Here is a 14455-nt window from a genome sequence, read left to right as displayed (position 1 = left end):
TTTCTCACTCAAATCCACTCTTGAGTAGTCAGCAAGGAGTCAGTGATCGATCCCTAGGAGCAGAACGAGCTTGAGTATTCCCGGATTACGTATCTGGAAAGTGTTTTTCTGCTGAGCATCACCTAGTCAGTACTTCGCACAGTGGGTCTGAGGACTGTGTGCATCCGCTCTCCGAAAATGCTGAATAAAGGATGGGTCTCCCTGCAGGCCTGGCATCCCAGAGGCGGAGCACCGGCATTTGCAGTTTTATCAGGCTCCCCATGGCTCTGCTTCCTGCTCAAGTTCAGGAGGCTCGGGCCTTGACTTCGGACCTGGTGGTGCCTTGGACCACTAGGGGGTGCTCTGGAACAACGTTTTCCTGGCTGCGGGGCTTCCTGCTCCTGCCGGCAACCAACCAACCAACCCACCAGGGCTGTGGCGCCCACGTAGTTCTGGGCTACAGCTTCCAAGCCCGTCCTGGAACCGCAGTTTCCTTTAAGAAACTTAGTCCAGTTGCCACATCACCAAATATATCCAGTATGCGTTTCCACAATGGCACCATAATGAATTCGATTCTAAAGAAAGATTATGCTTTAAGTCATCCTATGTTTATTCATGAAACACGAAATCATTACACACCAAAAGGATTGATTAAAAAAATTCTTCCTACTCTCAAGAAAAATGTGGAAAATATAAGACAAAACTATAAAATTCATTTTTAAATCATTATAATTGAGTATAATTAATAGTAATTTTCAAATTAATAGTAAAAAATAAAATAGACTACTAAATCTCATACAGGCAGCTGCCAGTAAATGCGCAAACTAGGAGTGGCTTTTAAGCTGACGGGGGTGGCTGGAGACCGGGACCCGGAGCAGGCTTCGCGTCGTGGGACAGGCGGAATGGGAGAGGCCTTGGGCGAAAGAGAAGGGAGAAGAGGAGGTCAGGGCAGCCCAGCGACAGCACACGTCTTTCTAATCCAGGGCCCTTCCTGTGTCTCAGTAGGAACTTACTAAAATAAGTATGGCAAGTGCAGATCTAGGAGTACCGCTGGGCCTTCGATTGTCGTATTGGCGCGGTGTCCCTTTATTCGACAAATACTTGCAGAGCAGCCGTAGTGTGAGCCAGGCCCTGACCGAGTACCAGGAACACAAGGGTGGACAACAAACACGCGGCGCTGCCCTCGGGTATTCACAGCCCAGCAGGAGAGACAAACAGCCAAACACAGCACAGTGGCCCTTGAACAGCACAGGTCTGAGCCGTGCGGGTCCCCTTATCCACGGATATTCTTCCACTAAACGTGGATCCCAAATACAGCATTTGTGAGATTCAAAACCCACATTTACAGAAGGCCGACTTTTCATATATGCAGGTTCCACAGGGCCAAGTGCAGAACTTGAGTAAGCCCAGATTTGGTTATACGCAGTGGTCCTGGCACTGATACCCCTAGTATACGCAGGGACAATTACAAAGCAGCGTGTTAAGTGATAGGTTAAGCAGGAGGTCTGTGGGAGCTCATAGGAGAGAAACCTAACCCAGAGCCAGAGTGACGAAGCAAGGTTTCCCTGGTTCAGATGTGCCCAGTGTATTAATAAAAATGTCCAATGGAAGCACATAACACATGAGTTAGGAGCAGAGAGAGAACAAGCATGTCTGAACTAGGGAAGAGAGGAAGCAGAGCATATTTAAGGAACCAAAAGAAATGAAGTAGGTAGGGCTGACCCAGTAGGGGTGAGGGTGTGCTAAACAGTGTGGGGGCCACAAGATAGGCAGGGCCAAGCTTATGAGGAGCCTTGTAAATTGTGATGGGAATATCTGGACGTAATTTTCTAAGCACCGAGGAGCCACTGAAGGGTTAAGAGCAGAGAAGATGGTGGTGCCATGATCAGATCCACATTTTAGAAGGCCCTGCCCATGCCTATGGCAGGGTCAGCACTACCTTGGAGTATTAATAAACAAAGCAAAGCCATAGGGATCAGTCTCTTCCTTTAATTGGACCTTTCCTGTTTCCTTCCTCCATCCCCATTCACCAGTTTCCCTTGAAATTTTTCCAGAGGTCTCTTTTTAAGGTCATCTTCACATGCCAGATAGCAGGGCAGGAATAGACTAAAAATGTGACTGTCATAAGCTGGACTGCCCTTGTTGGTATGTCCTATAGTCCTTGAAAAAGGCCATTTCTAACAAAGTGCAGAGAGAGGCAGAGGTACACTGGAGTGAGAGGAAAAGGGGTCCAAACCCCATTTTCTAGGTTGGACACCTTTAGTGCTTACTAGTGTTTAAAGGCAATGCAGAGAGGAAACCACAAACAAATGTATGAGTGGGTGCACAATATTCATGTGGAATAGATGCAGCGTGGCTTTATCTGCCTAGGTAAACTGCTGTTTTATGACTATTATTACTGACGTGTGACTTCTCTTGGCCTACACACCAAAATGTAAAACACTGAATCAGGCCTCCAATCCTCATCTAGTGGTAGCTGAGAAGCAGGTGATGACAGCAAAGTTTACTGACCAGAGGAAGCATATAATACTAATGCAGCAGTGTAAACCTCATGATTTAAAGTCTACTTCCGTACTTGCTGCTTGCTAGAGAAGAGAAAAGCACTTTTTCTTTTTTAACCGCTAACTCCACCCTCAGGCCTATCCCAGAGCAGCCTGCACTGTATCCTCATTTCCTAAAATGGAAGCCTTCTGTGTGGAGAACAGGCCTTCGAGTAACACAGGTTCCTCCGTCTGGCCTCGGTAACAGGGAGGCCTCACACCCAGTTTCCTTCCTTCAGAGTAAGGAAGAGTCTGTACGTAGGGGCTGGAACCTCTAAGCACAAAAATAGAATATTTGAGCGTTTGGATTTTCCTTTCCTGACAGTGAACTTACTCAGGAAGAGGCACTTAAACAAGATTTTTTTCCTCTGTGTTTTTCAAAAAAACACATTTAATAGAGGGAGCAAAACTGTTGACAGATTTCAGCCCTATCCTTTTTGGTCTCCAAACAGGCTCAGGTGAGGCAATCCTTTTCTTCCTTACTTGCCCTTTTGTGCCTGCAATCAACCTCTTCCCCTCCGCCTGGCAGGCTTCTAGCCACCTTGGCACAGGCCCCCACCAAGTCCTAAAACCACCACCATCTCTTTGATTGTTGGGCTCATAACTGAGACTTCCCACACAGTGAAATGAAGAGACATATGATTCAAGCATCCTCATTCCAGAAATATTATTAGTCTCAGGAAAAAATAGGGGAGTGCTCAATGTCTGTCACCTGAAATAAACTCCCTGTTCCTCCCCTACTGCTTCCCAGATATTCGCTTCTAAAGATTACTCACAGCTTATTTTGCCATCCCCAAGGTTCCTAACCCCAGCTAGCAACTGAGGAAGAGGGAGGAGGAAAGAGGCCCTCTGAAGTTGGCTACCTCAGGGTATGTGAAGCACATGCTTGTCACGTGGAGGAAAAATGTGCCGGGCTAATCTCTGAGACTCCCTAGAGAATCCAGAGTTTGTGTCTCTTTGCAGTGCTCAGAACAGGCTGTATGTTCTCCTCTGCCTGTTGTGTGCCTGGCACTTCCCCAGTGAGATATCTCCTGCAAAAGCTTTTCCTGTGTGGGGTGGGGAGCTTTTGTTCTCCGGCTAATTAAGAACATTGTCCTGGGGGTGGGGAGAGGGGACAGGGAGGGCAGAGGGCTTTCAGAGACTGTTTCTACCAGGGGTAAGTGTCATGATCACTGTTGTGATGTTCTTTATCTGTCTGTCCTGCTGGGCTCATCATTTTAGGGGGAGATTGTGATAAAGCCCAATAAAATAAAAATAGACATGTGAAGTGAAATCTCTCTCTTTTTCACATTTGCTCTGCAATGAATTGAGTTTCTATTACTAACTCATTTCAGAGAAGGACCCTCCAACAGTTTGGCTTTTGACTCCTATTGACCTGGTAGGGGTTGAAGGTCACAGAACTAATGCCTTTTCTGTGTCACCGTGTTTCCTACCAAATAATATACAGGTATGCTACTAGAGTGAAATTTCTAGCAACTATTTTGGTTTAGCTGTTGGTTGTCAGCGTAGAAGTAGTTTAATAATTCTTAGTTCTTGGTTTGAAAAACAGGAGTAGCATATTTTATGGGATTTTTAAGATACAGCACCATAAAAGTCTTAAAATATCATATGAGCTGTGATTGTGCCCATAGTAGCAAACCCAATTAGGAGAAACTTTGTGGAGGCAGCATTCTGCAAGGTGTGTCCCTTACCTGGTTTTCCCTCTCTGGATTTAAGAATCTCCGTTCATCAAATGCTACCAATATTTATTGAGCACTTACTATATACTAGGTGGTGTTCTGGAGGCTTGGACTACGTTAGTGAATAAAACAAACACAGATTCTTGCCTTTATGAGGCTTATACTCTAGATGCGGAAGATAAACAAAGCCTAGTAAATAGATTATATAATACATTAAAATGTGATAAGTGCTGTGAGAGGAAAAAGAAAAAGAAGATCAAAATAAGGGCAATCGGGAGAGTTGTGGTGAAGGAGGCAGGCTGCAATTTCATCAGGGTGGTCAGAAAAACCACAAGGTGATCATTGAGGTGACAGTTGACCCAAGACTTGATGGACGTGTTGGAGTTAGCTATGTTGTCACTGATGGAGAAGAACTTTTCCAAAAGAGAGAGGAGCCAGTGCAAAGAGCCAGGGATGAGGATGTACCTGGAACAACAAGCCGGCAGCTGTGGCTGCGGCTGCAGCTGCGGCTGCGGCTGCGGCTGCGGCTGCAGCTGTAGAGCACGGGGCAGAGAGGGGACAGACTCCAGCCCAGCAGAGCCCTGTGTGCCACTGTCAGGACTTTGCCTTTGACCCCAAGCACAACAGGGAGCCATGGAGGTGTTTGAGCAAAGGAACGAAGTGATCTAAGTTTTCACAGATTCTCTCTGATGCTTTGTAGAAAATAGGTTGTGGTAGCATATCAGCAAAAGTGAAGAATCCTGGGTATGTGAACATATATATATGTATTTTTTGGATTTACTTTGAAAGCAGAGCCAACAGAATTTGTTGACAGATTAGATGTGGAGTGTGAGAATAAGAGTTAAATCAAGGACAACTCCAAGGCTTTTGGCCTGAGCAACTGAAAGGAGGCAAAAGAGAAAAGGAAAGCTACCCCAGGATCACGTGGGGTCCATTTGATCCTAGTAACTTATCTGTGGTTTTTCTCCAGGGGTGGCTACCAGAATCACAGGGGACATATTTGCCAATTATACTTGCTCAAGAACCCCAGAGATTCTGCTTTAGTAGATCCGGAGTGGGGTCCAGAAATATATATTCAATGTACATGTTAGGCAGAGAACCACCAAATTGTAAAATAATAATTGGTGGGGTTTTGTGTTTAAAATTCTGGACTTTACAATGAAACAAGTGAAAGACTTTATAAATAATTCTCCCACTCTCTAGAATGAATTATATACTATAGGTCCTCCTTTCAAAATATATTCCAAACGAACTATATATAGCTTACTAAACAGTTAAAGCTGAAGCATACAAAATAATAAAGAACAGAATGAAGCTAATTGCTCTCATTATTAAATTGGTAACACTTGTAGCCAATTACAGGCCAGTTCTGCCCTGAGTATGTTCAGGTTCCTTCGATGCTAACCTAGTGTGGGCTCTCTGAATATCAAGCCAATCACCATCCCTCCAGCAGCTAGCAGAGGAGAAGAGATGGAAAGGCAAACATTCAGTATAAAATAAACAGTTAGACAAGAAGAGAATCTGCAGAGAGATTTGGGGAGATAGTTAAAGAGGGGCATGGCAGTGTCTCCAGCCCAGGCTCTACTAATGGTGAAGGCTGCTGATCCCAGTTTCCAAATTTAAAAACTAAGACTCAAGGAGGCCAACCAAGTCCTATTTCTTACATTCAACTAGCTATGCAATGATAGGACTGAGCTTTAAAGCAACAAATCAAAGGCCAGCTTTTCTGGTTCCCAGGGCTGTCAGCACTTCCTTGTCACAATTGGTTCCACCAAGAGCTGGAATCCGTCATGAAAGGAAAGGTTGCGTAATGAAGCAGCATTCAGTGGGGACTTTGTATTCAGCCTGACTCTCAACCAGATCAGTCTTTTATCCTGGATCATTTTCTCAAACTATTTATTTCTGTGTGGTAGTGGTAGGAACATTGATGACAAAATGGCACCTTCTTACTCAATTTTGCTGCTCCCTGTGTGTCTGACTCACACCTGCTGATGGGGGTGAGCCTCTCAGCTTCTTCCTTCCCTGGGGAGCTGGAGGTGGATTTTAACTTGCCCTTTCCCTCCCCATCATCATCATGAAGACTGTCAGCTTGGTTCTGATTTTAAAACAAAAAAAGAGAAAGAAACAAAGCAACTCCACAAACCTTTATTACTCAGCAGGCAGAACAAGAGCAGCTCAATTTCCCAGTCTCATGTGGAGACACGATGCTGGCTGCTGAAAGGCCAGCTCTGACTTGTCAAACAGCCAACTCAGTTGGCCACTGAGGCTCTTATGCAAGGAGCAACAAGGGGCTCCCCTTTCTTCCTGTGTTCAACCTGTACACTGAAAATATTCTTTGCATGAGGTGGAACGTCCATTTGAGGATATTTATTTGGGGGACATTTAGACTATGGCTCTTTTTTTAAATCAAGCATTCATTTGACCTAAAAAATAATGCTCATGTCCAGTAAGAGTGTAGGGTGAATTAATATAATGTGCCATTCCATTGCCATTAGGCTGTGATCGTGAGTTGCTACTTTGTTTTCCCATGACTGGCAATAGGGTGGTACTCATTTATTTTTCATTTTCACTTTCTCTCTGCCCCAGACTCTCTGAAGCACAGCCCTTTGCAAGACATCTATGCTATAGTGTCACTATTACAAAGAGCAAAGTCTCTAGTTATGTGTGGATTAAACCCCTGACTTTATTTCCTTAGCACGTTGCTCTATTATACCAAGACAGAGACCATTTGGCATAGAGGTGCTGCCTGTGGAATCTATTTGTATTTAGTCAATCTTGGGAAATAACTTTTTTTGGAGGCAGATCTTGGGTCATTTTCTGACTGTGTTGGAATATTTGACCTTTACTTGTATACTCACTAAATGGCTAGTGATTGTACTTTTTTCCCCTCTCCTAGGGTTGCTTTGGGATGCTGGGAAAGAGTGCACAATGAAGAGCAAATTGCTCTGATTAATATTGTACTTATAGTTGTCTATCAAGGTCATTTCGTAGATGTCATCCTTTCTTTATGAAGACAGAGAGACTGCACCAGTGTCTGTCCATGCCTACAAAAGGCAGGAGGCCAATGAGGAAGACAAGCAGCCCTGAGGGTGTGATGCACATTTATTTATTTACATATATATATTTGGGCGGTTGGTGCTATAAATATGTCTATTCCAGCTTTTCCTCCTACTCTAAAACTTCTCTAAAGTTATCTCAGTTCCCTCTTAGACCGTGTCCTTGGAAACAAATCCACCTTGGTTAAACAATTTTATCCTGCTTCTTTCTCTCCCCTGACTAAACAAACTAAGCATCTGAAGGCACTACTTCCATTATTAAAATTTGACTTTTAAATCACACAGGAGTATGAAGCTTGAACTAAGGCCTGGCTTCTGTACTCTGGAAAGGGAAGGTACTGGCAGAATCCAGCTCTCTCCTGGAGCAGGATGAGTGAGATTATAGGTCTCTGTGACACTGGAGAGTGGAGGACCCAGTAGTCTTAAATTACAGGAAAACAAGTTAAAACAGTTGCCTTAATATTTACTTGCATTTAACAGTCACGTTTACATAAAGAAGACATTACCTCAGACTCAGTCATGACGCTTTCAGGAACCTTGAGGTGTCCTGTTTGATTTAGACCTCCTTCCTCAAGGGAATATTATTCCCTGAGTGCTTGGGTAGAAATAGAATGACCTCATTTTCAAAAAGTTCCAAGTGACTAGCAACCAAGTTGGTGTAATTTTTATACAAGATGCTTAGTCTAATGTACTTAATATTCACTTTTGGGTTAATATTAAGAATTTTGGTGTCATATTTAGACACAAACATTCATTTATTCATTTAATAAATATTGAGTAGCTATATAGAGACAAATGATACAGTACCTGCCTTTAAAAGTAGAAGCAGTCAAGACTCATCGAGCATTTGCTATGTTCCAGGCAACATTCTAAATCCTTTACTTAGCTTTTCTCATTTAATCCTCACAACAAGCCTATAAGTCAGGTCCTGTTATGATCTCCATTTTGCAGATGAAAAAACTGAGGCACAAGTTAGCAAGTCGTTAAGGACACAGAACTAGGACATTGCAGAGCCTGGATGTGACCCCAGGGCTTCAATTCTTAGCCAATTGTACCATAAGTCCTCACTTAGCATCATTGCTAGCTTCTTGGAAATGAAGACTTTAAGCGAAAAGATGTATAACAAAACCAATTTTACCATAATCTACTTGATAGAAACAAGAGTTAAGTTCCTACGTCATATTTCTGGTCACAAAAGCATCATCAAACTTCTAAAAAAAAGACCCAAACACTTCTTAATATTAAACATTGAAATAAATGTGAGCTGTGCATACATGTAAGAAAAATTAATAAAAACAAGTAAGATAATTATTTACCTGCTTGAATAAGGGTCACAGGTGGCTGGAGCCTGTCCTGGCAGCTCAGGGTGCCAGGCAGGAACCCGCCCTGGCCAGGCCGCCATCCCATCTCAGGGCACACTCACACACACCCACACTCAGTCAGACTGGGACCATCTAGACACGCCAGTTCACCTACTGTGTGCATATTAGGGATGTGGGAGGAAACCAAAGTACCCAGAGAAAACCCATGCAGACAGGAGCCCTGGCCAAAGAATTGATTTTCTTTCTCATCATCATTATAACAAAATGGTGTTGAATGAAACAGTGTTGTTTAAGGATCTGCTATACTCGATTGCCATTGCCACAGCCCCACATGCCTTGGGTCTAAAGAGAATAGACAAATATACTGTGATAGAGGAAGCATAGGAAATCTGGGAGGATTTAAGAATTATGTTGACACAAGCTACCTACCATGACATACACTGTTAGCCAAATTCCCTGCTTTATATGAGACTTAAGAGCATGTCCAGGAAAATATTTTAACTTCATTCACAATAGGTAGAAACATATGCAATGTATTGATTGGTGGGGGAGAGAGGGTATCTCAGAGGAAGAGTTAGCTAGACTTAGTCTTATGGGAGACTAAAGACAGCTTTTTAGCAGAGAATTCAGAGTCAGTTCACCAAGCGTGGACAGGAGACTTGGGGGCAGGGAGAGGGAGCAAGGGAAAGCTTGCTGAGAGACGGCCACGTATGATGCCTTGCCAAGAATTTAGGGCTTTATCCTGAAGGATTTGCACTTTAGAAAGTCTGGCTGCAGGATAGAGAATGGTGAGAGAAGGACAAGATTGGAGACAAGACCAGTCAAGTAACCCTGCTTACAGGGGACAGGGACTTGGCCTGGGCAGTGGTAGCAGACATAGAAATAGTGGATGGATTCTAGCGATATTTAAGAGGTATAATTATCAAACTTCATTAGAAATGGGAAGGAAAAGCAGGCACATTTGGAGCAGTTGATTTTGAAGAGACTGTAGGATATCTAAGTGGAAATATCCAGGATACAGGTTGATATATAGTTAAGCATAAAGCTTAGAAGGGAGATCTAGGCCAGAATTACAGATTTGGGAGTCACAGGCAGATAGATAGGAACTTAAGCCAAGGGAGAAGAGGAGCTACCCAGGGAAAGCACGTACAGTGAGAAATGCACAGGCCCCAGTCCAGAACACCAAGGGGGAAAGATGGCAGTGGAAAAGGAGCACAAAAAAGCTCAGCCAGAGAGGTAGAGAGTATCCAGCCAGGCAACAAGAGCAGCTCACAAGACAGTGAACAGTCATGTCAAACACTGAGAGGTGAAGGAGTAAATGCAGTGAGTAGTGTCCCTAGATTTTGCAATAAGGGACTTTTTGGTGCCCTTTGTGACATCAGATTGAGGAAAGTGAGATGTGGTGGGATGAGGAGTGAGTGGAAGTTTAGGGAAGTAGTGATGCCAAGTGTAGATGATTCCTGAAAACTGTGGCTGAGAAGGAGAAGAGAGAGAAAGGGCAGCGGCCATGGGAAGGCTTTTGTTTGTTTGTTTTGCATTTATTTGTTAAGAAGAGACTTGAAGGCCGGGCGCGGTGGCTCACGCCTGTAATCCTAGCTCTGGGAGGCCGAGGCCGGTGGATCGCTCGAGGTCAGGAGTTCGAGACCAGCCTGAGCAAGAGTGAGACCCCCGTCTCTACTAAAAATAGAAAGAAATTATCTGGCCAACTAAAAATATATATACAAAAAAAATTAGCCAGGCATGGTGGCTCATGCCTGTAGTCCCAGTTACTCGGGAGGCTGAGGCAGTAGGATCGCTTAAGCCCAGGAGTCTGAGGTTGCTGTGAGCTAGGCTGATGCCACGGCATTCACTGTAGCCCGGGCAACGAAGTGAGACTCTGTCTCAAAAAAAAAAAAAAAAAGAAGAGACTTGAGCATTTTAAATATTGATGAAAGGGTATAGTAGGGGAGGGAAAGATGGAGAAGAGAGAGGGAGAAATCAGAAGGGCAAGATTCCTGAGAGAGTGGAAGGGGGTGGGATCCAAAGGACAGGCAGGGACTCCAGCCGCAGAAAGGAGGCTCCTTCCACTGTCTGGTGGGAGGCCAGGCTGTTGGAGGTGGTGGGAAGCTGAGGTGGCTCTCGCTGGCTGTCTGGTCCTCTCCCTATCAGTGGGTGTTGAGTCATTTGCTGAGGGTGAAGGGGACTGTGGCACGTATGGGTGGGAGGAATGGTTGAAGATTGATGAAGAATGGAGAAGGGTCAAGAAAGCTGCTTTGAAGAATGGATGGGAACATGTTACAAATGTTCCAGCTGGGTCTGGAGTAAAGCTAGAGAACCTCCCCCACTGTGAAATACACTTTTAGCCAAATTCCCTGCTTTGTATGAGACCCAGGAGTTTGCCTGGGAAAGTGTTTTATCCCACTCCACAAATAAGTTTGAAACATGTAGGCATGTCAGCTACTTGTCTGGACATAGAATAAATAAACATTTCTTAGAATTAATATTCATTAATTATTCATTATAAATGCTGCACTTGCCATGGATATGCAGACTCCACATATCTCTTCTTTTCATTAGATTCTAATATCATGACATTGGTTTAACTTGTATAAGGAGGTGGAATTGCTTGGTAGTTAAAGCACAAACTCTGGAGTTAGCCAGATCTGGGGTTCAATCCTGGCTGGGCTACCTACCAGCCATGTGATCTAGAGCAAGATAGCCCCTTGTCTGTAATATAGGAAGGATGTGAACACTTATCTCATAGGGTTGTTAAAGGAGATGACATATTTAGTGGGATAGTATTTTTGATTTATTAAATTTAAGTTATTAACTATTTCCGTTCCTGGAACTGTTCCTTATGGTCTATTCCTTGAAGTAAAGTGGGGTGGTAGAGGAAGTGGGGCAAGTAATAAAAAAGAAGAGAAAGAAATATGCTGAATTTGGGAACCCCTAAATCCATTAAGGAAATTACGCCAGGGAATACATCTGAAGCCAACAGCGAGAGAACAATCTCCTCTGAAGCAATTGATTGTCCCTGAAGAATAGAAAAGATTCCTTCCTTCCTGGAGAGAAGGGAAAGAAACTGAGAGAAAGGGGTGTGTGTGTGTGTGGTAGTCACTGGAGAGAAACGCAGACTTAGAACCAAGCCCACAGCAATGAGGGCCAGCTCAGCAACAGAGACACTCTATTAGTTATCTATTGCTCTGTAAAACTTAGCAGTCAAAGAAAACAAACATTTATCATTTCAGAGTTTGGGGGGATCAGGAGCTGGGGAGGGGCTGAACTGGTTGGTTTTGGCTCAAGGCTTCTCAAGTGGCTGCAGTGAAGCCACTGGCCGGGCGGCAGTCATCTGCATGCTTGACTGGAGTTGGAGGATCTGCTTCCAAGTTCACTTGCACCGCTGTCAGCAGGAAGCCTCAGTTTCACAGGGACATTCAAGACACGGTGGCTGACTTCCCCCAGAGTGAGTGATCTGAGAGAGAGAAGAGGAGAGGAGAGAGATCAAGTTGGAAGTGTCTTTTATTACTTAATCTTGGATGTGTCGTACCATCACTTCTGCCACATTCTCCAGTCACGTCACATGGCCAATCCTGGTACAGCGTGGAAGGGTCCATGGGAATGGGAGCGCTAGGAGATGGTGATCATTGCCCGGCACAAGTGGGAGTAGACTGGCTTCTCTGGGTTTTATTTGGCCCCTGCAGCTCTGCCAGCTCCACTTCCCTTTGGCATTAGCTGAGGACACCTCTCCCCCGCCATTACACAGGGCCTTCCCGCAGGAGTGATGGCCACCGTGCTTTGAGCCTTTGCTTGGTCCTGCCTACCCCATGCACATGGCCCTCCTTGCAGGGAGACAAAAGGAGGCCGGGACTTATCCACGGGGAGGGGGTACTAAAGAAACTCCCTTCCTCTCTGGGACAGTACTTAAACATATTCCAACTACATGATAGCTAACTTATACCAGGTGCTTATTTATCAGACACTGTGAAGTAGATATTATTATTGTCACCTTTCAGATGAGGAAATTAAGGCCCAGAGCGGTTAGGTAACTTGAGGAGGCTAACAACTGATAGGTGATGACACCAAGATTTGAACCCTCTCAACCTTGTTCTAAAGCCACGATCCCAACCTCTAATCTACATGTAGGTAGGGTACATGTATTTAGCACACAGCCCAGCATTAGTAAGTGTTCAATAAATATTATTACTTCTTTTTCTCATTGAAGAAAAAGGTAACTTTCTAGATTCAAGAAACTAAAAGATGGGTACAGTGATTTTGAAAGGTAAACATTATGCTTTCATTAATCTTTTTGGTTACTTTCATTAATACCCTGATAAACTTTATAAAAAGTTATATTTACAAATAGCCATTTTGATCCATGTGCCCACCAATTGCTCAGCGGTGGGTCTAGATGGACTGTAACTACTATTTGTTTTACCTTCTCTTTATAAAGGTTTAATAACCCGAAGTCACTCTTTCAAACATTAGTGCCTGTTTAAATCAGAAGCTGCCAGTTCTATTCCCTCAGCTGTACCTCACATTGCTGCCTTCCTTGAGGTAACTGAGAAGAGTGGGGCTGCTAGGTTTGAATTTGGCCTTTATATCAAATCTGAGCTGTGTGACCTTGGGCAAGTTACTCAATGTTGCTGAGCTGCTGTTTCCCTCTTGTGAAATGGGGTTGCGGGAGGATTAAATGAGATAAGATATGTAAAGTCCAGAGTTAAATGTTGTTTTCCCTTGCTCCAGTCATTGTGGACCCAAATAATTTTGACTATGCTAGTTTATGGCACCTGAAATTTATCAGATGATATTTAAATGCGTAAGAAAAATGCCCAGTTATATCTCTGTTTATTTTGTATTTTGTTAACAGTCAAGCCTATCTCCCCCAGTATGTTCCTTAAGGGCAAAGGATAACCCTGATTCGTATGTATATTTCTGTTCCCTGTAGTGCCCAGCAAAGTGACTGGTACATGGCAATATTTAATACATATTTGCTGACCTAAATTAAAATCAAAGTACCTGGAAAGGGGTGAAACTAAAACAAAGTAGAAAATCTTTTTGGTGCAAGATGACATAAATGGGTTTGGGAATAGGGGAAATTCATATTTCCAGGAAACAAATCATGTGCACTGTATAGATTTTCACATTACATATCATTCAGTATCCTTCATGAACATTCAAAAATTCAATTAAATAACATTTCAAATCTTTAAAGAGATAATGGTGACAGAAATAGATTCATCTTTTTAAAAATATTTACTTTATTTGATGACCTTAAGTGATATGAACACCTAGTACTGGAGAAATTATACTATTAATCATATTAATGATTTAATTGGCTTCCCAGAGTAAATGTTTCAGTTCTATTGTTGTTTAAAGAGAGAATTATTAGAGAAGAAAAGGACTTACTTTAGAAGAAGGCAATTTATATTCTGTACTGAAGTACTGGGGGAAATAAGGTAGGACACTTATGTCCTTGATACTATGAGTGGGACAATGAGCCTGTCATTTTGCTTTCCTTGCCCTATTGTCTAGTCACACCTGAATGACAAAACGTGAACCCTGGATCAACCCAAAACCCAACATTTCATCCCTCCATGCCCATATCAGCCTGAGGTTGCTGCTTCCTGTTAGGGTGTGCAGTGCTGTAGCTCTTTTTAATCTCCCTGCTCAATGGTATTGTCCTCACTCAATGGTACATGTCTTGTCAAAGAAATGCCTGGTCATGAACAGCTCTTTTGAGCTCTTGAGAAGGGGGCAGGGATTTGTCTTACAGCAGAGCTCCTTAAGCCTCTTTCAGTGTTATGCGGATATGTTGAATGGCTTCTTCAAGGGGCTGAGTCAGGATGGGCTCAAGAACAGAATCTGGCTTTACCAGAATCATCTTTCTCTTCCTTCACATT

This window comes from Lemur catta, chromosome 3, assembly GCF_020740605.2.
Source record: "Lemur catta isolate mLemCat1 chromosome 3, mLemCat1.pri, whole genome shotgun sequence".
Lineage (NCBI taxonomy): Eukaryota > Metazoa > Chordata > Mammalia > Primates > Lemuridae > Lemur > Lemur catta.
The sequence above is the reverse complement of the archived record's forward strand: the minus strand, read 5'-3'. Positions refer to the sequence as shown.